This window comes from Erinaceus europaeus, chromosome 6 (assembly GCF_950295315.1).
Source record: "Erinaceus europaeus chromosome 6, mEriEur2.1, whole genome shotgun sequence".
In the NCBI taxonomy this organism is placed as follows: domain Eukaryota; kingdom Metazoa; phylum Chordata; class Mammalia; order Eulipotyphla; family Erinaceidae; genus Erinaceus; species Erinaceus europaeus.
In genome coordinates this window covers 53,700,253-53,727,791 of record NC_080167.1, presented here as the reverse complement: position 1 = coordinate 53,727,791, position 27,539 = coordinate 53,700,253, and positions in this window count along the sequence as shown.

Here is a 27,539-nt window from a genome sequence, read left to right as displayed (position 1 = left end):
GTGGTGCTGGGGATTGAATCTGAGACCTTGGAGTCTCTGCCATGAAAGTCTTTTGCATAACCATTATGCAGTCTCCCCAAATGATGCTTCATTTCAAGGTAGTCAAAGACTGACTTTTTGGGTGAGATAATGAAACTGACAGACATCTGTTTCCAGCTCCATTTTCTCAAAAACCCAAGCGAAGGGCCAAAGAAGTGAAGAATTAAAAATCTGCATGTGATGTGGGGATTTGAGAAGGGTGTCAGGCCTCTGCCAGAAACCTCTGGGACTTCTGTAAACTAGGCAAATGAGAGGCGATTGTGTAAGATGAAGTGGCATGTTGGCATCTTAAACAAGTGTGCAGTGCTAGTGTGAGTGAGGACAGAAATCAAAGTAGACCTGCTTAAAGATATGCAGATATGGAGGGTAAAACAGATGGCAGGGAGGCTAGGTGGTGGCGCTCCCAGTTGAGCGTACACATTACCCTGTGCAAGGACTTGTTTCATGCTCCTGCTGTCCACCTGCAGCAAGGAGCTTCATGAGCAGAGCTGCAGGTGTCCCTCTCCCTCTCTATCCCCCCTCCCTTCTCAAGTTCTCTCTGTCTTATTAAATAAAAAACTGAAAAATGGTCTCCAGGAGTGGTGGATTCATAGTGCTGGCAGTGAGCCCCAATAATAACCCTATTGGCAAAAACAAACAAAAAATAATTGCAAGTCTGGAATCCCGTGCCCCACTTGGATCAGCTTTTCCTCCACACCCTTAGATGTAGATGAATCCTAGGTTGCCATGGAGATCACCACAGACTATCACTGTCATTTTTTGCAGGACAGTTTCATGAGTTAAGTGGCCAAAATACCAAATGGATAAAATTAGGTGAAATAACTCCAGGGAGGCCCAAGCACAGAGGATGAGCAATCGCTCAATAGGGTTGGTAGCCATCATAGAGGAAGAGTTTCTCAGAGATTAGAATCCTCTGCTCCATCTTCTTGCAGCTGCAAGCCTTGGCCACACTTACACAGGCTGGCTGCAGAGTACAGCTTGAAGGAATTTACAACTGGGAATGGGTGGGCTGAGAGGGAGTGCTGGGAGCACACCTTTCCTTGACACATGGGAAAGTCCAACTCTAGTTGAAGTTTTCTTGCTGTACAATGAGACCTAAGAATTTTACAGAGTGCAAGGTGTCAGTCACACAGGATGCAAATAGGAAGATAGTCTAGGGTCCATAAGGTCTTGTAAATGAATTGTCTTATATTACCCTTTCAAAAAAAAAAAAACCGGCATGTTATAAGCAGAAGTTGGATATACCAAAAAATATTCTAGCAGAAAGAATGGACAGAAATATAAATGGGCAATTCATAGAAGAAATAAAAAATGAACATGGGGAAGATTCCCTAGCCTCACTAAAGAAATGTAAATTCAAACACTGAAATGCCAGCTTTTTGCCCACAATTTTTGCAAAAATTTAAAAATGTGAAAACACTGAAAAGGATATGAGGAGGAATTTCAGGCAACTTGGAACACAATTTTAGAATATGTATCCGAAGTCATAAAAATATACCTTTGAATGGATTGTTCCACTTATAGTAATTCTAAACAGCAATAGTAGGAGACACAAAATACTTATATATAAGGGCATACATCATGACATCTTCTGTATTATAATGTAAATCGTTTGCAAAGGGTCGTGCCACCAACAGTGGCCGTCAGGCAGCAGTGCACCCCCGTCACCCTTCTCCCATCTTTTATACCTGATGCATAACTGTCTCCTCCACCTCTGGGCTGGACTTCAGAGCTCACAATCTCCCTGTTGCCTAAATATGGAAAGGAGGAAGAGAGTCTGAGGGTCTCTGATGGAGGATTAGCAAGCACTGCAAGGAGCTGACCTAATGAATACAAAAATACTGGCCACAGGTGGTCACAGATAACAATTTATAAAAAGAATTTTTGTACTAAACACTTGTTCCATTCATGTTCTTTTGAAGAGAAGACCTAACCATCTCTCACATTTAACATTAAAATCACTAATATATACTGTATTTGAGAAAGACTCCTTTGGATGGAGAAGTGAGGTTCCTCTCCTAGATCTTTGGATAATTGTCAGTTGTATCAAGGTTCTGGATTATGCTCCACATAGAATCTTTGTCTTCAACATTGTGCTTGTATATTATTTTTCAAACAACCCTAACTACCAATAGCACATCCTTCTCTAATTGGAGAATAGTTTCCTCTAATTGAATAGAAATAATGTGTTCACCATTCCACATGAAACTATTTATAATCTTTCTGTGAGGGGAACACTAGGTATAACACAGCTTAGCTCCTACCCTGAGATCTTGAAATATGTGTGAGCCAGCCAGAGACAAATAGAAATTCTGCTAGATATTAACTGTTTTCTTTTCAAAAGGAACAAATAATTTAAAAAAATGTAGAAGGAGAAAATAGATGTAGTCATTATTATTTATATCCAGCCCAGTGCCTGTGTGTCATATAAATAAAAAATATACAGAGTGTCCTTGTTCTTTTTTAAAAAGCATTTATTTATTTATTCCCTTTTGTTGCCCTTATTGTACTTATTGCTGCCATCATTGTTGGATAGGACAGAGAGAAATGGAGAGAGGAGGGGACGACAAAGAGGGGGAAAGAAAGATAGACACCTGCAGACCTGCTTCAAAGCTTGTGAAGCGACTCCCCTACAGGTGAGGAGCCAGGGGTTTGAACCCGGATCCTTCCACTAGTCCTTGCGCTTTGCGCCACATGCGCTTATCAGAGCATCCTTATTCTTTAAAAACTCTTACTTATTTTTCTTCTTTTTAACAGAACACTATTCTAGTTTATGGTGGTGCTGGGGATGGAACCTGGGAACTTTGATGACTCAAGCAGGATAGGGTTTTTGCATAACCATCATGCTATCTCCTCAGCCCAAAATTCGTTTCTTAAATTAAAGGAGAACTCATTTTTCATAAACATTTAAGAAAGTGGGAGAAAGGTAAAATTTTCTCTAGAATTGATTAAATTTCTCTTATATAGCAGCTAATTACAATTTAAAGTTCTTCCATGGCATTTACTAGAGAAAGACCAAGGCTTAGGCAGAATTTGAGTCTTCACTTGGAAAGAAGGAAGAGACTACTGAAAATTTCCACTCAGAAATTCAGGCAGAAACAATACAAAACTCAGTATCGAAGAAATAATTCACTGAGAATCCTTGTTCAAAAATGGAACGTTCCTTCTTTAGGTCAAAATTCCACTTGATTATTAATTATTCTTAAATTAAGTAATTAATTATTGAATAGAGACAGATAAACTGAGAGAGGAGGATAGATCAAGAGGAAAGAGATAGAGACACCTGCAACCCTGCTTCACCACTTGTGAAGCTGTCTTCCCCTGCAGATGGGTACCAGGGGCTTGAACCCAGGTCCTTCCACACTGTAATGTGTGCACTTAATCAGGTGCGCCACCTCCTGGCCCAAACCTTTTTGTTTTCCTTTGGCCAATGGCCATTTGTATATTTCTAATTTCATTCACAGGCCATACAAAATCATCAATTAAAAAACTAACACTTTATATTACTATGGAAAAAAAAAACCTCCTACATCTATTGAATACAGAGTCCTGCCTGTGATTGCCTTGGTGGGACTAGAACAAATGATTTTGCAGGCTGGATATGCCGTTCAGGCTGGATGTTCCCCACTCTTAACTGAGAAGGAACATGTGTGCATTTTGATCTGGATAATGGACTTTCACTGGTGTAGCATAAGTCGTTGATGTAGAGTTCCGGGGTCTGCTTCAGAATCCAAAGTATTTTCTGTGCTGCTTAGTCCAGTGGTCAGGGTCTGAAATCCTTGCTCATGTAGCCTTCGGAAACACCCGGTTTCCTATGTTTCTGGTTTGAGTGGGGAGATGTAGATGTGGATATTTATCTGCTCACTAAATGCCCCATGGATAACTTGTTACCAGGTTTGAGCCCCCAACCCCACCTGCTGGGTGTGGTTGGGGGTGGGGGAGTGCTTCATGAGAAGTAAAGCATGCCTACAGATGTCTTTCTCCCTGTCTCTCTCTCCCCTTTCAATTTCTCTTTGTGCTATCAAATAAAAATAGAAAGAAAAAAGGAGGAGGGGAATAGCCACTGGGGATATTAGATTTGTAGCACCAGCACCAAGTCCCTATTAACCCTGGTGGCAATAATAAATGAATGAATACATGAATGAATGCATGAATAAGTTCTTTCTTGTCTTTCATGTATTTGGTAAGTATGATGTAGTGTTTTTATGAACTGGGGATGGCTGTAGGGAGAGAAACAAATGCTAAGTTGTCTTATAAAATGATGTCAGAAGATGCTAAGTAGCAGGATATTTCTGCTAATAGGCAGAGCTGTAACAGGTGACTTGACTTGCCTCTCTTGGTGTAATTCTTCCAGCCCATGTCAGCTACTGTGTGTCATGCTATTGTCACAGGAAGGAGCTGAAACTGAGGTGGGGGGAAGGGTCTAGTTATATCCTGGCATGAGAAAGTTTTTTTTTCTTTTCTTTCTTTCTCTTGTAGTCTATGTCTTATTAAAATCTACTGCTTTGACCATCTCCTATGTGGTTTTCATACTATTCAAAGGAAAAAAAAGCACCCTCAGTACATTAGTCTTTTTCTTTTAAATTACTTGAAATCAAATGTGCTTCAACAATAAGAAGTGGGTCTTGGTGGCCCAGCCTCCCTCCAGAGCTGTGCATGCTGGGGGAAAGATTCCCTATTAGATAGTTCTCACCACAGCATAAGGAAGTGATGACTGGCTTTTTAAAAAGTTGCTGAGGAACAACCCTAAGCTGATCTAGTTGTTGTTCATTCAACTTTAAGGGAAAGGAACCTGCAGCTGAATTTGAAATGTTGGACAACTTGGCCCTGGAAAGACCTTGCTATGAATGTGAAATCCTGTTGACCGTCCAAAGGGTAAGGTAAGACCAGACTTCTACACCACCTTGCCTTATACCACACACATTTCGCACTGTCGGTATCACAAGCAGAGAAAACACTGTGCAGAAACCTATTTTGTTAGTTGAACTCAGTAACAGTCTTTTCCTGTAACCTCTGGGAAAAGAGGTTAGATATCTTTTTATCTTCTCAGTTTGTTAGAAGAGAAGGTAAGTAGCTGAATGAGCCCTGATGGGCTGGAGAATTCCTTTGTTTCAATGCCATTTTACACGGACAATTGCATATATATACTTATGTAATTGTATTTATATTTCACATCAGAATGAGGAGAGGTACTTGACGATACTATATGAGCCACAGAGATATACATGAATGAATGACAGGATTATTTAAGACAATTACTGTATTTCACATGCAAGATTTCCCTGCACATATAGAACAGAGCAAACAAACATCAATAAAATAGAAAACAATAGAAAAAGCAATTTAATGAAAGATAGGTTTTTAATAATGTCAACAACATAAATAAAGTCCACATGCTAGGAGGACTGAGAAAATCAAAGGGAATCTAGGACTTTTCTACCCAACGATCAATCACAGTAGGCTGACCATCTGTATTGCTCATGTTATTAAGGCATTCAACATATTAGAAATGGCAAACAGGTTTTAAATGACTAAAACAAAAATATCATCAGTTGTCAATATTGTTGATATCTTAGGGATACTTGTGATTTTCTTAGACAGTAGAATGGTTAATGTTGTCATAAGACCCTAGCCCCTGCTTCTTTCCCTTTTCCCATCTACCCTAAATTGCTGTTTAATCCTTGTATTGTCGGGGTCTCTGGCAGGGTGATCTCCAGGGGAAAGGTAACGGACAGGTTCTTTCTCGTTCGCAACAGGGGACGACACGAAGTAAAAGACACCGGGGAGACCTACAGTGTGCTCAGATCTCAGATCTCCAGTCTCAGGTCTCAGATCTCCTTTATTAGCAGGTGGACATGAATTAAATAGAAAACCAAACACAGGGAATTATTGAAATATGTCAGAAATTACAGGTTTCTTAAAGACCAGCTTGCCCTTATGGTAGGGGGCTGGTATGACAGGAATTGATGAGATACAAGACAGTTATTCTCCATGACGCAAGCAACTTAATTATCCAAAGGTATTTGAGAGAAGCATAGGGGTTAAACCAGTAGGGTGATACAGAGAGAAGATGGATATCAAAAGGCCATATAGTTTGGAATTTCTCTTGTCTGGGGTCTGAGGTGTGTTCTTCTGTGATCAGAAGGTAAGGTGACTTTGAGTAAGTGAATCTTAAAGTAGGTGGCCATGTGGCCTGCAGTTAATGGGGAGAAGTATTGGGGTTTCTGTGGGCCTGAGAGTCAAGAAGGAAAGAACTAAGTCTGAGTTTCTCCCCTTTTGCTCACCTCGGTTGAGAGACTAACCAAGAGGGTATCTTCTCAGACCTCCATCCAAGGATGGGAGAGTTCTCCCTAAGCTCTATCAAGCTTATACATAGTCCCAACATTGTATGAGAATTTGTAATTGTCTTTTACATGGACCTATGGATGAAATAATATAAGGGTCTGAATAGGAAGGAATTTTCTTGGGTCTGGGCTTGTATAAAGTCGTTTAATTTTTACTAACATGTCAGTCACTGTTGTGAAGAAGATAGAGAAAGTCACAGTGACAGCTCTACATCTGGAGTTGATTGAGATCTGTGTTTACATTTTTTAAGCAAAAGTATAACTTTCACCCAAAACATCATGATTGAAAACTACTTTCTATACCTAAAGTCAAGATGAAATGAGGAAGGAAGGAATTAGTGGGTAGAAAAGGGTGGTGTGTGTGAATTTAGATAATGAGAATGACTTAAGAGTTCCTTATTTGACATCAGCTCCTGATTCACTGCAGAGGAAAGAAAAATGGGGCTACCTTTGTATGTGAAGGAGTATTTTTTAAGATTTATAATAATTTTGATAATTTATTATTACTGTTATTATTCTTTCTGAACTTGATATGTAACTAAAATCTGTGATCACTACTTGGTCTTCAATGGTGAATCAAACTGAGTGATAAAGAACTATTGCCTTTATAATATGCTAACACTTCTATTACCTTTGACAAAAATTGTTTGAGAAGGAATGCTGTGTTTAAATTTCCCAATTTAGCCCAAAGTCTCTGGCATATTTACTGACGTGTACCGATAATATAATAAATTTCAGATCGAAATCACAATTTTTCTATGTCCCAAATAGTCCTATCTTTCTTAAAATTGTATTTTACCATTCTGAAAATTGCTATTCTTCAGACTGGCCATTATTTTTAGTTTTATTTTTCCTTTCCTGCATTCCAGTCACTGTCTAACACCTGATGATTTCTCTTTCTAGACTTTCACTATGCCATTTAAATTTTTTATACATAGTATCATTTGAGGATCATTGCAATGACCCTCCAAATGATATTCCTACTGTCAGGCTTAAGACCCCTAAAAAATCTTTCTATGTTTGGGGGTCGGGTGGTAATGCAGTGGATTAAGCGCACATGGCATGAAGCACAAGGACTTGGTGTAAGGATCCCGGTTTGAGCCCCCAGCTCCCCACCTGCAGAGGAGTCGCTTCACAGGCGGTGAAGCAGGTCTGCAGGTGCCTATCTTTCTCTCGCGCTCTGTCTTCCCCTTCTCTCTCTATTTCTCTCTGTCCTATCCAACAACAACAATAATAACAACAATGATAAAAAAAAAAGGCAACAAAAGGGAAAAAATAGCCTCCAGGAGCAATGGATTCATAGTGCAGGCACCGAGCCTCAGCAATAACCCTGGAGGCAAATACATATTTTAAATCTTCCTATGCTTTTTCTTTTGTCATTTGAGGGCCTCATAGTTGGCTGTCTTCTGCACAGTCAATAAAGAAGTCACACATTATTTTTCAGTAGGGATGACTCAGGGATGAAAGTATTATTTTAAGAAAATTAGGATCGTCTCAGTTTGCAAGAACATTTTGATTTAGAGAGAAACTGGAAATAGCTAACATTGCGTAGATGCCTATGACAGTAATTTCGGCCAGGTGAACCAATACATGAACTCTGCTGGCTACTTAAAAACTAGAAAGGAAGAGATCTGAGTGATGGGGTGGAAAGTTTTGGATATTCTTTTCATCTAGCAAAATGACAACTAGGAAAAAAAAACCTAACAGAAGTATTGATAAACAGGAACAGGGCAATGACCAAACTGACAGGCAGGGGAAGAAGACTTATTCTAGGTCAGATATTCTGAATTTGAGGTGAGTAAGGTGAAACCAAATGCTAATGGCCACTTGCTAACCCAGAACTGGGCTCTGGAGGTGGATCTCACCAATAGCTACAGACTCTGAGTCATCTCCATGGCTGTGTTATTGAATTTGGACGTGTTTGTGTGTAGGAGAAAGTATAAAGGGAAGTAGAATTAATAAGGACTCCTTTTGTGAAGAGCCATGGTTATGGGAGCAGGGAGATTAATAAAGAGAATTTAGAAAGTGTGAAACAGTGAGTTCAAGGGAATGCTGTGCTATGGCATCTTGGAAACCAACCAAGATAGGAATTTTCAAAAGAAGCAGGATCTTACAATGACAGTGTCAACACCAGAAGAACAAGTCATTGGACTATCGTGAAATTGCTAAGGAGAACATGGGTCATCTCTGCAGGTGCATTAATCAGTCTGCTGATGGGGAGGCATGCCACTTCTGGAAGTGAGAGATTGGGTGGTGAGCTGAAGGAGCTGGGTTTTTAAATAACTGGCAATTTAACAAAGCAAAGAAGATGGTAGTTAGAAAGTTCAAAACTTTACCTCCATGCTTGTTTGTTTGTTTTCAAAGCAGAAGAAATTTGATCTTACTTCAGAACAGTAAAGAGAAGAGATAAAGATGGTGTAGGGGTGCTGGATGGTGGTGCACCTGGCTGAGTACACATGTTGCAAAGCACAAGGACCCAGGTTCAAGTCCCTGGTCCCCACCAGCAGGGGTAAAGCTTCACAAGTGGTTAAGCAGTACTTCAGGTCTCTCTCTCTCCCTCTCCCTCTCCCTCTCCCTCTCCCTCTCCCTCTCCCTCTCCCTCTCCCTCTCCCTCTCCCTCTCCCTCCCCCTCCCCCTCTCCCTCTCACTCCCTCCCCTTTCTCCTTTCTCTCATTCTCTCTGTCGCTTGCTCTCCCTATGCCTCCCTCCCCTCTCAATTTCTCTTTGTCTCTATCTAAAAAATAAATAAAATATTTAAAAAGGAAAAATGCTGTAGGTACCCCAATGGGGAAATTCAACACTGAGAAAGTGAAGACATAGGGACTATTCCCTGAAAAGAGATCCGGGGATATATACCTAGAAGAAGAAAAAAAAAAGGAATCCAGTGAATCAGGGGTCAGGTAAAATCAGTTGTTAGACTGAAATAAGTTGTTAGAATGAGCATAGTTCAGACTGTGTGAAGAATAGCTTGAATAGCCACTTGTTCTTGTACACAAGACTAAAAATAGAAGAAGTGACATCAGCCAGGGTATCCTGGTTGAACTATGTGGCATGACTTTTGAATGACTAATGCTCAAAGACAATACAGAATTGTTGATAAACACTTATGGCTACAGCATTACTTACTACTTGCTAATGGATTCACAAAGGTTGATGAAGATTGCGTTGGATAGTGAGGTATGAGAAATTTTCCTTTTTCTGAACCTATGCTCGCTCTCACACTCAGTATGAGCCAAAGCCTGGTTGTCAATGGTTACCCCACTGTGATTCAGAAGAAAGCTGTTCCACATTAGTAGATTCAATTAAAAACACATTGTTACTTTCAACATTAGCAAAAGCCACATGGTATGTGGCAACAAAACAAGATTAGGGAGTATATGAGTTCTTCAAAAATAAGCAAGGTGGTGGGAATGTAAATACTTAATTTGTACCTCAGGGCTGCAGGAGTTGTCCTGCCTTAGAAACTAGAATGCATCCTGAGGAAATAGAAGAAAGGCACTGTTCATCAGAAAGTGAGTCACAGGCAGAGGGGAGGGGGAAGGAGAGAGAAAGAAAGAGAGAACTGCATGAAAAAGCATGAGGAAAATCTGGTAAAAGTAATAATATGCTGAGGAAAAGGGAAAAGCAATTTAGGAAATAGGAAACCAGTGACTGCTGTGATTGTCTGGCTGAGAGAGAGGCAAAATCCCCACTAATAATCTGATTTGAAATGTAGGACAGTTTCTCCCCATGCATTTTTCTCTTTATTAAATAGGAATTCAATTGAAGCTTAAAGGTTGCCTCCCAGAATGCATCTGAGAGTCTGTTCCACCTTGTTATCCCATCTACAAGGTCAATGGACTAAGATTTCAACAGCACATGTTTGCCTTTCAGTTAAAATTTTTTCAAGCTAGGATACTAAAGAGGCAATTTTTCTATTTTCCTGACTCCTCATTAGGCCCATCCCAAATGGGATGTGGTTCTAGCCACTTGCAGAACGAATAGAGCCTGGATCGATTCTTCTTTAAATTCACTGAGGTACATATTCATGCTCTTTGGTTGTGATAACAATTTATTGTTTAGATGTTTCTGTTTAATATGATCTGCTTATCTAATACATACCCTGTTAAAATCCTAAGAATGTTTGGATACAAAGTTGTCAAAATTGCAGCAGTATAAAAATTAAATCTGAGGGAGTCGGGTGGTAGCGCAGTGGGTTAAGTGCAAGTGGTACAAAGCGCAAGGACCTATGTAAGGATCCCGGTTCAAGCCCCCAGATCCCCACCTGCAGGGGGGTTGCTTCACAAGCGGTGAAGCAGGTCTGCAGGTGTCTGTCTTTCTCTCCCCCTCTCTGTCTTCCCCTCCTATCTCCATTTCTCTCTGTCCTATCCAACAACAATGGCAACAATAAAACAAGGGCAACTAAAGTGAATAAATAAATAAATAAAATATAAAAAATAAATCTGAGAACAAGTCTAGTAATTAAAAAAATATATATCCATCTTAATTTTCATAGAGAAATTCAAAGGACCCTGAAACAAAATAAAGGAATGAGGTCAGTGGACTAATACTTCCTGATTAATAAAGTTGTAGATGCCAAAGGAGTATGACACTAGCATAATAACAGACATAGAAACTCAAGGAATTGGGGCTGGGTGGTGGTGCACCTGGTTGAGTGCTCATGTTACAGTGTGCAAGGACCTGGGTTCAAGCCCTGGGTCCCCACCTATAGGGGGAAAGCTTCACAAGTGGTGAAGCAGTGCTGCAGGAGTCTCTCTGTCTCCTCCACTGTCTCCCCCTTCTCATTTCTGGCTGTCTCTATCAAATAAATAAATATTTAAAAAAAGAAAAAAGAAAAGAAACTGAAAGAACCCTCTCTATCTCCTCCTGCCATCTCAACTTATCTCTGTCTCTGTACAAAACAAAATAGACCGAAGGAATAGCGACCATGTCATGGCACAGCTGTCAGAGTGCACGCATTACCCTGAGCAAAGACTTGGGTCCAAGCTCTTGGTGCTCACTGGTGGAGGGCAAGTTTCAGGAGCTGTGAAGCAGTGCTACAGTGTCTTTCTTTTTTTCTTCCTCTCTTGTCTCCCTCTTCCCTCTTGATTTCTTTGTCTTCTCAAATGAAGGGAAAGAGAAAGGGAGGGAAGATGAGAGGAAGGAAGGAAGGAAAGAAGGAAGGAAGGAAGGAAGGAAGGAAGGAAGGAAAGAAAGAAAGAAAGAAAGAAAGAAAGAAAGAAAGAAAGAAAGAAAGAAAGAAAGAAAGAAAAGGGGGAGGGATTTGCTGCCAGGAGCAGTGGATATATCATATGGACACCAAGTCCCAGCAATAACTCTAGTGACAAATAGAAATAATAAAAAAAAAAAAAAGAAAGAAAGAAAGAAAGAAAAGAAACTGGATAACTAGAAAAGAGAGCTTAGAAATAAACCTTGGGGGAGAAAATAGAAATAAACCTTGGAGTATCTGGTCAAATGGCTATCAGTAAAGTGCCAGTACCATTCAATGGGAGGAGTAGGTGTTTCAGCGAATATGCTGAAGCAGCTATAGATCACTTGCACAAGAATCATTTTGGAATTTACTTACACTATAAAAAATTAACATGAGCCATGAAATAGCTCACTTGAATAGTACACTACTTTGCCATGTACCTGACCCAGGTTCTAGCTTAGTACACTGAAGGAAGCTTTGGTACTGTGGTCTCATTCACTATCTCCCTCTGCCTCTCCACCTCTATCTAAAGTAAATAAGTGATAATAGAAAAATTAACTCAAAATGTATCAGAGATTGAAATTTACTAGAAGAAATTGTGAAACTTTTAGAAGAAAACAGAAGGAAAGCTTTGTATCATTGGATTTGACAGATCTTAGTAGAGCATCAGAATCACAGATAATAAGACAACCTGCAGAGGGGGGTCACTTCACAGGCAGTGAAGCAGGTCTGCAGGTGTCTATTTTTCTTTCCCTCTCTCTGTCTTCCCCTCCTCTCTCTATTTCTCTCTCTGTCCCATCCAACAATGATGACATCAGTAACAACAACAATAACTATAACAGCAATAAAAAAACAAAGGCAAAAAAGGGGAAAATTTAAAAAAAGATAAAACAGATTGGTTTATACAAATTAAAAATGTACATGAACTCATTGTAGGAGTGAGAGACAGGAAAACACTCAGATAGTGGAAAATACTATTTTTAAATCACCTAGCCAGTAAGAGGTTAGTATTCACAGTTTATAGAGAGCTAAACTAACAAAAACAAAACAAATACAAACAACCCACTGTAAAAATAATAATAATGAAAAAAGGACATGGGTATCTCCCCCCTCTTTATATATATTATAAACATTAACATGGTGCGATACCTGTTCACACCTATTTAGTTGTTATTTAAAGAAAGAGATTGAATACAGACCATCTTTCTGACCATGTGCTATACTAGGCATCCAGCCCAGGCCTTAGATTTGCAAAGCATGTGTTCACCAGTTGAGCCATCTCCCTGGCTTTTACCTCTGTGTATTATGGAGTCCATTTTATTTGTTAAGAGATTATGATGTGTCAATTTTGGTAGTGTGCCAGTGGTATTGTGGTGAAGTTTTGAAATTCCTTTATCACTTATAACTATGTTCTGAAATTTTATAGATACATTAAGAAAGGTCTATGAACATTGCTTTCAAATGCCTCCTTCCCCAGTGGAAGTAGAGTAATAGATAAAACATCATTGGAAAAGTAGCAGTGGTTGTTGCAGGTTAAATGGGAATGAGAAACTCTTTGATATATTGTTGAGTTACCTGACTATGTATTGTGATCACAGTTTGGATATTTAGGAGAAAACAAAACTTAATGCCAGAGCTACATGGCAATACTTTGCCAGTGGCTATCCTAGAGTTAGGGGGTGGGAAGCTGACTTTTTTTGTAATTTAAAGTCATCTATTTGACTTCTGGAGGTGGGGCTACTGAGCAGCAGCAGCTGTGTTTCCCTCCTCTCCTCTCCCAGGACAACTAGGAATACCAAAGGAGACCACCTGGGACTGCAACAAGACAGGAATAGAATGACTTCAGGAACCCACTAAATTACCAGTGAGTGCAAACACATGTGGCTCATGGACAGAAAGGAGCCTAGGGAGTGATTAAGTGGCTGGTAACAGTCCAGCAGTTTACCAGTTGAGACATCACCTCCAATCTGTTTCACCAACTAAAAGACAGATGAAGGGAGGAGAGGACTCACCTAAGACTCAACAAATGAAACTGTGATTCTTCATTGCTACTATGGGCAGGAACAGCTATTCTCATAGCTGACATGAAAGACTTTAAATAAATAAAATTTTAAAAGATAGGGATGCACACTACTTAATGCTCAGAGGATCAATCAAGAGGACTTAACAGTTATTAATATCTATTCTCCCAATGAGAAGCCATCTAAATACAACAAAATCTACTGAAAGAGCTACAACAATATATTAAGAGCAACAAAGTAAAAGTAGGGGATTTGAACACCCTATTCTCTCCACTTGACAGATCATCCAGGGAGAAAATCAGGAAAGACATGAGGGAGCTAAATGAGGAGATAGATAAACTAGAACTATTGGACATTATCAGAGTGATTCATCCCAAGAAACTGGAATACACATTTTACTCAAGTCCACATGGGTCACTCTCAAGGATAGACCATATGTTAGGCCACAAAGACAGCATCGGCAAATTCAAGAGCATTGAAATCATCCCAAGCATCTTCTCAGACCACAGTGGAATTAAACTAACACTTAACAATCAAAAAAAGATTAGTAATATAGTCCAAAAATGTGGAAGCTTAGCAGTACATTACTTAAGAACTACTGGGTCAAAGAGGAAATAAAAATGTCTCAAGAGTTCAATGACAGTGAAGACACAAGATATCAAAATATTTGGGACACAGCTAAGGCAGTACTGAGAGGGAAGTTTGAAGCCATACAAGCACACATTAGGAAACAAAAAAAGCAAAAATAAACAGCCTGACTTTAAATCTTAAAGACTTAAAAGAAGAAGAACAAAGGAACCCTACTGCAAAGAGAAGGAAAGAAATAAGTAAAGTTACGACAGAAATAAATAACATTGAAAGATCAACAAAAGTAAATGTTGGTTCTTCGAAAGAGTGAACAAAATTGACAAACCTTTAGCCAGACTCACAGAAAAAAAAAAAAGGAAGAAGACCCAAATCGGATTATAAATGATAGAGGAGATATCACAATAGACATTGCAGAAATTCAGCATATCATGCCAGACTTCTATGAACAACTCTATACCACAAAGCTAGAGAACCTGGAAGAAATGGATGATTTCCTAGATACCTACCAACTTCCAGGAACTAGATTACATGAACAGACCCATAACAGCTAATGAAATTGAAACAGTTATCAAAAACCTTCCCAAGAATAAAAGTCCTGGACAGGATGGTTTTACAAATGAATTCTACAAAACCTTCAAAGAAGAACTAATACCTCTACTTTTAAAAGTCTTCTAGAAGATTGGAGACACTGGAATATGCCTTTCCAGCTTCTATGAAGCCAACATCACTTTGATACCAAAAGCAGACAGGGACACAACCAAAAAAAGAAAACTACAGACCAATATTTCTGATGAACATAGATGCTAAAATATTGAACAAAATTCTAGCCCATGGGATACAGCAGTATATTAAAAAAGATTGTTCATCATGACCAAGTGGAGTTTATTCCAGGGATGCAAGGTTGGTTTAATATACATTAGTCAATCAACATGATCCATCATGTCAATAAAAACAAGACCAAAAACCACATGGTCATATCAATAGATGCAGAGAAAGCCTTTGACAAAATACAATATCCCTTCATGATCAAAACTCTATAAAAATGTGAATAGATGGAAAATTGCTGAAGATAGTGGAGTCTATATATAGCAGACCTACAGCCAACATCATATTCAGTGATGGAAAACTGGAAGCATTTCCCCTCAGATCAGGTACTAGACAGGGCTGCCCACTGTCACCATTATTATTCAACATAGAGTTGGAAGTTCTTGCCATAGCAATCAGGCAGGAACAAGGAATTCAAGGGGTACAGATTAGAAGAGAAGAAGTCAAACTCTCCCTATTTGCAGATGACATGATAGTATACATAGAAAAACATAAGGAATCCAGCAAGAAGCTTTTGGAAATCATCAGGCAATACAGTAAGGTGTCAGGCTACAAAATTAACATCCAAAATTCAGTGGCATTCCTCTATGCAAACACTAAGTTAGAAAAAGTTGAAATCCAGAAATCAATTCCTTTTACTATAGCCACAAAACAATAAAATATTTAGAAATAAGCCTAACCAAAGAAGTGAAAGACTTGTATACTGAAAGTTATGAGTCACTACTCAAGGAAATTTAAAAAGACACAAAGAAGTGGAAAGATATTCCATGCTCATGGGTTGGAAGAATTAACATCATCAAAATGAATATACTACCCAGAGCCATCTACAAACTTAATGCTATCCCCATCAAGATCCCAACCACATTTTTTAGGAGAATAGAACAAATGCTACAAATGTTTATCTGGAACCAGAAAAGACCTAAAATTGCCAAAACAATCTTGAGAAGAAAGAACAGAACTGGAGGCATCACACTCCCAGATTCTCAAATTGTATTATAGGGCCATTGTCCTCAAAACTGCTTGGTACTGGAACATGAATAGACACACTGAGCAGTGGAATAGAATTGAGAGCCCAGAAGTAAGCCCCCACACCTATGGACTTCTAATCTTTGACATAGGTGCCCAGACTATTAAATGGGGAAAGCAGTCTTTTCAACAAATTTTTTTCAAATTTTTTGAAAAAAATGGGTTGAAATATGCAGGAGAATGAAACTGAACTTATATATTTCACCAAATACAAAAATAAATTCCAAGTGGATCAAGGATTTAGATGTTAGACCAGAAACTATCAGCTACTTAGAGAAAATTATTGGCAGAACTCTTTTCCACATAAATTTTAAAGACATCTTCAATGAAAGGAATCCAATTACAAAGAAGACTAAGGCAAGCATAAACCTATGGGACTATATCAAATTAAAAAAGGTTCTGCACAGCAAAAGGAACCACTACCCAAACCAAGAGACCTCTTACAGAATAGAAGATCTTTGTGTCATACATCTTACAAGAGGTTAATAACCAAAATATATAAAGAGCTTGCCAAACTCAACCACAAGAAAACAAATAACCCCATCCAAAAATGGGAAGAGGACATGGACAGAATATTCACCACAGAAGAGTTCCAGAAGGCTGAGAAACACATAAAAAAAATGCTCCAAGTCTTAAATTGTCAAAAAAAAGGCAAATAAAGGCAGCAATGAGATACCACTTCACTCCTGTGAGAATGTCATACATCAGAAAAGGTAACAGCAGCAAATGCTGAAGAGATTGTTGGGTCAAAAGAACCCTCCTACACTGCTGATGGGAATGTCAATTGGCCCAACCTCTGTGGAGAACAGTCTGAAGAACTCTCAGAAGGCTAGAAATGGACCTACCCTATGATCCTGAGAACCCAACACACCCATCATGAAAGATTTGTGTAAGCATATGTTCTTAGCAGCACAATTTTTAATGGCCAAAACCTGGAAGCAACCCAGTTGTCCAACAACAGATAAGTGGCTGAGCTAGTCATGGTATATATACACAATGGAATACTACTCAGCTATTAAAAGTTGACTTCACCATTTTCAGCCAATCTTGGATGGACCTTGGAAATAAAGTGAAATAAGTCAGAAACAGAAGGATGAATATGGGATGATCTCACTCTCAGACAGAAGTTGAAAGTTGAAAAACAAGATCAGAAGAGAAAATACAAGTAGAACCTGAACTGGAATTGGCGTATTGCACCAAAGTAAAATACTCTGGGGTGGGTGTGGGGGAGAATACAGGTCCAAGAAGGATGACAGAGGACCTAGTGGGGGTTGTATTGTTATATGTAAAACTGGGAAATGTTGTATATGTACAGACTATTGTATTTACTGTGGAATTTAAAACATTAATTTCCCAATAAAGAAGTTAAGAAAAAATAAAATAGTAAATTCACCTATTTATAAAATGAATAATTAATTATTTTAATTTGAAAAATAAAGTATTTTAAAAAAACAGTTGAAATGCCATGTTTTATATTCAAGGACAGATTATTACAGAAGCCAGACCTTCCACTTTCTGTACTCCAGAATGACCCTGGGTCCATATTCCCAGAGGGATAAAGAATAGGAAAGCTATCAGGGGATGGGATGGGATATGGAATTCTGGTTGTGGGAATTGTGTGGAGTTGTATTGCTCTTATCCTATAGTTTTTGTCAGTGTTTCCTTTTTACAAGTAAAAATTTTAAAAAAGAAACATTATCTGTGTATTGTTTGTGGGAGATACTTGCGGCTTTGCATCATTTCTGGACTGATGGCACCTTTACACAGTAATTGGCATGGATATTGGCCTCAATTTTAATTGACAAACAACAAGTCTATGAGATTAATTGCACACTTTTTTGAGCATTGTATTCTAGCTTCTCTATGTAGGTTTAAGTGTATGAATGAAGTCAGGAGAAGAAAGGCAACCACTAAAGACAAGACCATCTCTACTCAGTCTGTATTCTTTGTTGATTCCAATCATTGTTAGTGAGTGTGTGTGTTGGGGGGGAGGCTCTATGCCTGCATGCCATTAGTGAAATTTTTTTCTTTTTTGTACAGAGAGAAATTGAGAGGGAAGAGAGTGATAGAGAGGGAGAGAGAAAGAGAGACACCTATAGCACTGCTTCACCACTCATGAAGCTCCTCCCTACAGGAGGGGCCTGGGGGCTTGAACCCATGCCTTTACACATGCTACCATGTGTGTTCAGTCAACTGTGTCACCTCCTGGCCCCCTCAGTTTATACTCTTATAAGCAGCATGTTTTATTTGTTCAGTAGAGAAAGTCCACTTTTTATCTCAGTGATTCCAGTGATGAAAAGAAAAACTGTATTTTAAAATGTCTTCCCATCATGAAAGGGAAAGCCCAAATGCACATTGTATTTTCATTTCTACACAGGGTCACATGGTATCTATTATCCATAAGTTGATGATACCAAGATCATAGTACAATCAGTCTTTGGATGGCTTATTGCCTATACTTTGGCTTTTACTCAACTGTGACACCAGGTACAGTAGAACTGAAGTGAATCCTTCATCTGTATTGAGGAAACCACTAACTGTATGCTAGTCATAGCAAACTAAATGTGTATAAAAACACCAGAGCAGAGCTGAGCACTGGAGCACCCAGTAGAGTTCATAAGGATTTGGGTTTAAGCTCCAGGTTGCCACTTACGGGTGGGGGGAGGAGAGAAGCTTCATGAGTGGTGAGGCAGTACTACAGGTGTGTCTCTGTCTTTCCCTCTTCCCCTCTCCTTATTTTCTCAACTTCCCTCTGTCTCTACCCAAAATAAATAAAAGAAAATAATAAAACAAAATAAAATGAGGAGGTCAGGTGGTGGCACATCTGGTTAAGCGCACCTGGTACTACATGAAAGGATGTATGAAAGGATACACACAGTGACCCTGGTTCGAACCCCCACTCCCCACCTGAAGGGGGAATGCCTCATGATTAGTAAAGATGGTCTGCAGGTGTCTGTCTTTCTGTCCTTCTCTCCATCCTCTCTGAATTTTTCTCTGTCCTATCTAATAAAAAAATGAAAAATGAAAAAAAAATGGTTGCCATAAGCAGTGTATTTGTAGTGTTGGCACCAAATACAGCGAGTGGAGGCAAAAAATAAAATAAAATAAAATAAAATAAAATAAAATAAAATAAAAATACCAGAGCAGCCTGTTCATGAGGGATAGAGCTAGTATGCAAAAGCGCAACGTTGAAGGGTCTCTGCTATTGTGTGTACTTCTTGGACCAATAAAGGGGAAGTGTACATGGGAAACTTGTCATTTGTCATCATCTTATTTCTTAAACTCTTCTCATAGTCTTTTGAAGATCGCTTTGGGGGCAGTGAAATAGTTCACTTGGATAGTGTGCTTCTTGGCCATGTGCACAACCCACGCACAAGCCTAGCCCCTACCACATTGAAGGACAATTCTGTGCTATGATCTTTCTGTCTCTGTCTCTCTCTTCCTCAACTAAAATAAAGTAAAATAATAAAAATAAATAAAGATTTCTTTGTAACTACAGAAGCATAACCAACCGTAGAAGTGATTTATATAGCAAGAACATTTGGCTTTGTTGGAATTTTCAATATAAATCACTACTAAAGTGTAAATGCATAGCCAGTGCAGACTAGAATCTGAGTTATTTGCCTAGGAAAGTAAAAAGTTTGAGTATGTACCAGATTTGGGTCTGGTATATTTACATGAGTTCCTATGTATGTAGGTAGAGTACATTTTTATCTTCATGTAACCTACTTATGCAAATTCGGCTGCATACCTTGATACTATTATTAGTGTTAGTGTCATTATCATTATTACTAGAATTTGGAGACTACTACATTTCCTTTCTAAATTAAATGTATATATATATGTATATATGTTACTTATTGAAGATAGAGGAAGAGTGAGAGGAAGAAAACGAAGAACTTCAAATCACTGTTTATCTCTGATTTATGGTGTTACTAGGGATTGAACCTTAGACCTCAGAGTCTCAGATATGAAAGTCTTTTACATAACCACTATGCTGTCTCCCCAGCCTGCTTTCTGAAGTTCTTAATGTGGTCCCCAGGATGACCTCAGGGCTTTGCACAAGTGTGATGCCACTACAAACTGTCGCGTAGGGCCAATTTCCTCATTACCCTAGAAAGATGGAAAGAGGCAGAGAGAGAGGAGAGACACCACAACACTGCTGCACTGTCCCTGGAGCTCCCCCAGTGCCAGCTAGGCTGCATCAGGAGGAGGAACTGGAACTGGGTTCAAACCCAGAACCTTGAGCTGACTTAGGAAGTTAGTTATCTCCTGGCTCCTCCTTTCTGAATTTGAACTAAGTTCTAGCTCTTTAAAATATAGTTGGCCTGATAGTATCACAGCAAAGAATGTTAAGCAAGAGTGTAAAGATCTAATATAGTCATTCATAAAGAAGATTGTAATGGATTCTTATTTCTTGATAAATTTGACATTCTGAAATAGAAATTATTTGAGCATTTCTTCTGAGTTTCAAGTGGCATGATGTCAGGTGTGCCATTCAGGTATTTGTGCGGTCCTAACCATAACTTTATTTAAAGACACCTGATGCGGAAGCATATTAAAAAATAACCTCATTAGCAATATGCAGTCATGGCATCCTAGACCTAACAAAGCTAAAAAGCAAAACATTCTCTCGGCATTGTTGATAACATAAATTGAACTATAGCAATGTAGTAACATTTCTTGCTAATGTTCCTTGAATGTAGACTCCCAACAAGAAGATCAGGAAAGTGTGTTGATCAAGCAATACTAAATTTATTAAACTTGCTGTGTATAAAAGACCACCATCTGGAAAACCAGGTAAACAGAGAGTTTGATAGATAAGTGGGTGAAATTTTCTCAGTAGTACACAAGAAGTAGGAGGCCATGAGAAGACAAGTTGAAGGTTTCGGTTTAAGTTAAGCGAGGCAGATCTTTCATGCTAAGGAAATAATAAGATATGGCAAATTCAAGGGCTGGGCAGTGGCGTACTTGGTACTTGCACATAGTACAAAGTGCAAGGATATGGGTACAGGCCCCTGCTCCCCACTTGAATGGGGAAAGTGTCACAAGTGGTGAAGCAAGTCTGCAGGTGTCTATCTTTCTCTCCTTATCTTTATCTCTCCCTCCTCTTTTGCTTTCTTTCTGTCCTATCTAACAAAAATAGAAAGGGGGAAAAGAAAAGGAAAAGGGGGCCAGGAATGGCTGCCAGGAACTGTGGACTATTAGTGCAGTCACAGAGCCACATCAATAACCCTGGTGGCAACGGGGAAATAAAGATATGGCAAATTCATGACTGAAGTACTGAGTGTTAGTGCTATAGTAAGTAAGGGTCTTGTGGAAGTCTTAGTAAGTGAACTGTTTTCTGAAGAGTGAGCTGTTTGTTCAAGGCAGAAGTCTTTAGTTCTAACAAGAGAGCTCTTTGCCTGCTGAAGCAAGCTGTTAGCTTGGATAAATTGGTTTGCAAGAATTTCTTGAAGCAAAAAGCAAAGAGTTATATCGGCTTAAAGTTTTATCTTCCTGACATAAACTGTCATGTCACATTGACACAGGTGGTCCAGTGCTTAGTCCCCAGAGATAAAAGTATGTTGGTAAAGGCTGTGTGTATAGTACTCACTTGAACTCGTTTCCTTTTGCATCTGGCTGTCCTCAGCCACACACTCCCTAGTAGCGTCTGGAATTGAAGTGTTGAATGTCTACATGTGTTCAGGTCTGAGTCTTAATTCAAACTGTCCCACTTGGATTACAGTTTATCCCACAGAAAAGCTAATGATAGATTGGGAGTCTAAGTTGCTTGTTGCAGCTGTCAAGCTGCCATTTCATTAGCTTAGCAAGTTTAGTGGGACATATATTCTAAACAACATAACATACAGTTAAAAAAAGGAACATGGAAATACTGAGGCAGATGTTTAGCCTCCCAGGGAAGAGCTTCAGGGGATACCGGCTCAAGTGAAGCCAGAGTTCAATCATTCCATTCTAATGACTCTAGAGAAAGCAGGAAAATGGATTGTGTAAGCAGAGAGAATCATGGGGGTTGGTTCCCTACAGCTTGAAAAATAGCATGAGACTGAGTTTTCCCCATTCATGACTTTGCAATGCAACTGAAGGGAGTCATTGTTAGCAGAGGGTAACATGAAGTATGTAAAGTTGGGATAAAAAAAAGAGTATCTCTAGCTCTAGTTCTAAAGTATTACCAAATGGGGGTCTTTTGAATATTTCTCTTGACTGCTGTATTGACTGTCAGTGAGATGGGAGAGAGCACACTTATATGCTGGATTCAGGAGGAGGAAAAATTAGTAAGGGGATGATGACAGGACACCTTCAAGGAAGTTATAGAGAGTGGGAGGGAAATGAACAAATGCTTGCCATTTTAAGCAGTGTTGCAGACACTTGAAGACACTGGTGTATTCCAGTTCTATTGGCAGATTCTTCAATGACACAGCACCTCAGCCAATCCCCAGATCCCAAAGCTGTTCCATCCTAATGTTACTATTTATTCCCCACTAGAAGTAGAGTTACTCACCTGCTATTTCTAAAGCAACTATTAATAGAACCCGCAAAGTGCTCCTGTCTGCTGAACAAATCACAGAAATAGTCCTATGTAGCAGTCTGCTATGGACACTTGTCAATTAAAGCCATGGTTCTTTAGCCACAAATCTTTAGCACAGTTTGATTTTAAGGTGAATGGGTGAAGTATGGAAAGGGCAACGGAAGGGCAAAGACAAACGTTGTCAGGGTGAATTGGCTTCCTCAAAAGGCCAATGATGCCAGGAAAAATGTATAGGTTAGGATGGAGTTGAGGCTGGAACCTTGGGCATGAACCCTTAGGCATTTGCAGGAGTTCAGGAGGCCAGAAGACCCATGAAATCTAAAGCTTCTTAGTGTTCCTTATTGCCAGTTAAAAACAAATAAGCAAACAAAACATACACATGTTGTTTTCGCCGGGCAGGCTTCACGGGCGGGTAACAGACGACCAGGGACTCATGGTTGAGCTGTACGCAGTATCTCTTTATTCATGCAGGACGCAGCGCAATCTATACCAAGCTAGGCTAAACTACAACCAACTAAAACAAACAATGTTGTCTTTAATATATACCTGCCAAGTAGGGTGGGAATAGGATGCGAAGCAGAGAGGGTGGAGAGAAAAGTGACTGGTGGAAGATCAGGGTGTGACAAGGAGAGGGGGCGGAGCAGGTGAGAATTCTACCATGGAACCACCAATGCCCTGGAGGGAAGGTGTTGTAAATAGACCGTAGCTTTGAATGGGATCAAATTAATCTCTACAGACATACTGGTGTTTAAACTGGGGGGAGCTGGCATGCTATCCAACATACACACACACACACACACACACACACACACACTTAATTAGAATACAACTAACTTTGATCTGTGCTATGTATAAAATATGTATGTGTAGAAGTAAGTCAGTAAGAAAATAAATCAATATAATCTGTCTCTAGATAAAGTAAAAGAATAGTAATAGTGATCTGGGAATGCCTCAGTTTTCTACCTTTCACTCTCAATAATCCAGGATATAATCACTATTCTGTTTTTCATTACAATAGGCAATTCTTCCCTGCTTTTCCAATTCCTTTAAGTGGAATCAGAGCTTGATTTTTATGCCAGGTTCCTTTTGTTCAATATTCCACCTGTGACTCTCATCCATATTGTCACTTGACTTGCAGCTTGTCCATTTTTATTGCTGTGTGGTGTTGCATCTTGGGAACATAATCACATTGTATCCACTTAGCTGTTGATGGACACTTGTGTGGTTTATAGTTGGTAGCTATTTTATATAATGGTGCTATGACAATTCTAATACAGGACTTTCTTTAAAAATATGTATTTTATTTTGGAAAGCTTGCCTTAAAAGTATAAAAGATGGATCAGAGGGGTATGTACATATTTAGTTTCACTGGATTCCACAAGTCCATCTTCCATAGTGGTCAGACCAACTTAAACTCCTCACAATAGAATAGGAAGTCCAGTTGTTTCATATCCTTTGCAAACACTAGGTATAATATATTTGTTATCCTCTTTCCAGTCATGGCTAGAATTTTAGTTTTCCCTTAGTAATGGATAATTATGGGATATAAAGTTCTTAAAGATGTCAGTCTTATCAAGGAGTTCTAAATTGTTGTAGATGGAGTGGTAGGGCAGTGTCAAAATCCAGGAATTTCAAAGTAAGGTAACTTCCAGGAGGCTAAGCATGGTAACCTTGTCTTAAAACTGAACATTCTTACTGTAGAACTCTAACCAGAAAGTATGTGCAAAAGCCCTTATTTTAAATTTACAAATTCATAAGAGGGAAATGTATGCATTGAGACTAAATGTCAAAGACTATTCCTTTAAAATTAATCACATAAGTATATCTATAGTTGTTTTTCCACCAGGCTATCTTGCTTATTTACTGTTGTATCTAATATTTCCAAAATTTTCTAGTTGTTTGTTTATTTACTTGCTTGCTTGTTTTAAACCAGAGCACTGCTTAGGTTTGGTTTGTGATGGTGCCAGGGACTGAACCTGGGATCTCTGAGCCTCAGGTATGAAAGTCTATTGCATAAACCTCTGTGCTCCCCTGCTTACTTATCGTTTTATTTGATTTATATATTTGTTAGATAGGGACAGAGACAAATCAAGAGGGAAGGGAGAAAGAGGGGGGTAGAGAGAGAGAGAGACAGATATTGCTTCTCAGCCTTTTGGCTAAGATCAAGTGTAAGAGAAAGAGAGAGAGATGGGGTAAAAAGAGAAAGAGAGATGGGAGAGAGAGAGGGAGAGAGAGAGGGAGAGGGAGAGGGAGAGGGAGAGGGAGAGGGAGAGAGAGAGAGAGAGAGAGAGAGAAAGAGAGAGGATACTGCTTCAGTGCTTGTGAAGCAACTTTCCTGCAGATGAAGAGTGGGGGCTTGAACCTGGGGTCTTGCACAATGTAACCTGTACATTCTGACTGTTGTATCACCACCCAGCCTCCTCTTATTTATACCTTTAAATAGTAATTTCCTACATTAACTCAGGTTACTATTTATGTTGTTTCACACATTTGTTGTTCTTTATAGCTCGTATTTATTCATTAGTTTATTCAATCACTCATCATCTGACCCCCCCCACACTTTATAAAGGGGGAACCTGTGTCTGGCATCTTACTTTCTGTATCCAGGACCTTGACAAGTCTCTGGCACAGAATGGACATCCAAATATGCGTATGATAGGAACTGATGACTGAAAAGAGTTTTGTGAGCACATGGAAGGATGCAGAATGCTATCGTTTTAGTTCACAGGGTGACGATGATTTGGTTTGAACAGTTTAGCTTGATAGAAGCTAGCTTATACTAAATAATTCTAGACTACTCCTTTGATGGTGAAATTTTGTGAGCAGGTTGTTAACACAAGTCCAGAGACAGCCTCGCCAAGAGCTGGCATTTTAAAACTGAGTGTGATGAACAAAGACAAATTCTCAGGGTTCTCTCCAGTTTCTAGTTAAGAGTATTTGGTATTAATTTCATGTTTCTTTAAGTAATCTGTTTGCACGATGTTTGAAGCATCTCACACTGTCTTCTAGTAACGAGGAAAGCTAGTATTTTGATCCATAAAGCAGCTGTCACCTTTTACCTTTATTTTTAGTTCTTTCAAATACTACATTTAGATACAGAGTGCTAAAGCACTATTGCTTATATCTGTCATTAGCAATTGTGTGATTTCTCAAAGACATTGTTTAATTGCTTCCTCTGCCTCAGACATTGACTTGTCCCAGACTTATAAGATTTCAGAAAGTGAAATAAAACGACTATACTGCTTGAGTATCACCCCAAGGCTTGTTTGAGCCCAACTTGTGATATCACAAGAGACTGGCATACTTTAATGATGACTCTTTAGTCACTATCAGGCCACTCCCATCAGCTGGGGCCCTATTCAGGGAGTCCCTTGTGGCTTTCTGAAGTGGCCATGTTCACCCCCATAGGCTCACAGTCCAGTCTCACATGTGGTTTTGCTGGCTGGGACTGGGTGGCTTCTAATTTGCATTACAGTCAACATGAAGGTGGACACTGTTGTTTGCAGCCACAGGAATTGCAAACGCAGAGGTGTTGGAAATACTGTCAGAGTTGTTGCCGCCGGAAGTCTGTGTCAGCGATTTTTTTTCCCCATGAAGGGAACAGCAGGAGCTGTTTATAATGTAACTTTAATTACAGCAGCCAGGCACCCTGGCATAGGCTGAGGATCTGTTTATAATATATCTGCCAGGAGTAATTTAAAATGCCTCATGACACATGTCCCATAAGTGGTGTCACCCCCCACCACCGCCACCACCACACACAGGTGCCAGTTTTCTCCTCCTCCTCCCAGTCTCTGTTCATTATTGGTCTGACCACTCAAACACAGCAACTTAAAAGAAAATTAAAAACTGTAATCAATGAGGTGAGATTAATATGCCACTTTAGTAATATCACCGTCCACATGATACAGCAAGATACCGTCAGTTTTCAAGCTGTGACCTGGAAATCTACATTCATAAAATAAAGTAGAGGCATTTATCACCTGCCAATGTGAAATTTACTTGTGGATGTTTGCATATATTTGAAGGACTTCTTTACTTTTTATTTCCTTTTTTTCCCCCCAGGGTTATCACTGCGGCTTGGTGCCGGCACTATGAATCTACTGTTCTTGGTAGCCATTTTTTTCCATTTTGTTGAATAGGACAAAGAGAAATTGAGAGAGGAGTAGATAGATAGATAGATAGATAGATAGAGAGAGAGAGAGAGAGAGAGAGAGATACCTGCATACTTGTTTCACAGCTTGTGAAACTTCCCCTTTGTGGGTGGGGAGCCAGGGGCTCAAGCCAGGATTCCTTTGCAGTCCTTGCACTTGGTGCTATGTGCACTTAGCCGAGTGCACCACCACCCAGCCCCCATTATCTATGTTTTACAAGAAAGAGAAACCAGAGCATTTCTCAGTTCTGGTATGTAGTGGTGCTGGGGATCAAATTGGGGCCCCTCTGGGCCCAATATTAACGTACTCCTGTACGTTAATGTTGAACTGTCTCTCCATCCTGAGATTGTAATTTTGAATGTCACCTTCAAAAGCCTACAGAGATCTGGAAACCTCAAAAAACAAACCAGCAGGTAGCAATATGTAAACTTGCTTGAGGCTTTCAGATTCCCTATTCTGTGCAAGACTTACACTGATGTTTGTAACTTAGTTTGGTTAGAAAAGTTCAGGGGTAAGAAAGTATTTAAACTAAATAAAGGAGGTCAAGCTCATTTTATGTATTAATGTTTGAAATACGATTTTGTGGGTAATATTATGCTTTCTCTAATGTTTGAGAACTTTATATGGGAATTAGATAATAATCACCAGGCTCTTCAATTTCTTATTTTTAGCTTAACTACCTGAAGTACAGTTGGTTGTAAACTTAAACCAGGGAATATTTAAAAGCTTTGAGCCAGTTGCTGTTAAATTTCTGTTTGCAATAACAAAAATTTAGGACAATAATGTTGAACATTTTATTAAATATACTTTCTTGTCTCCTGG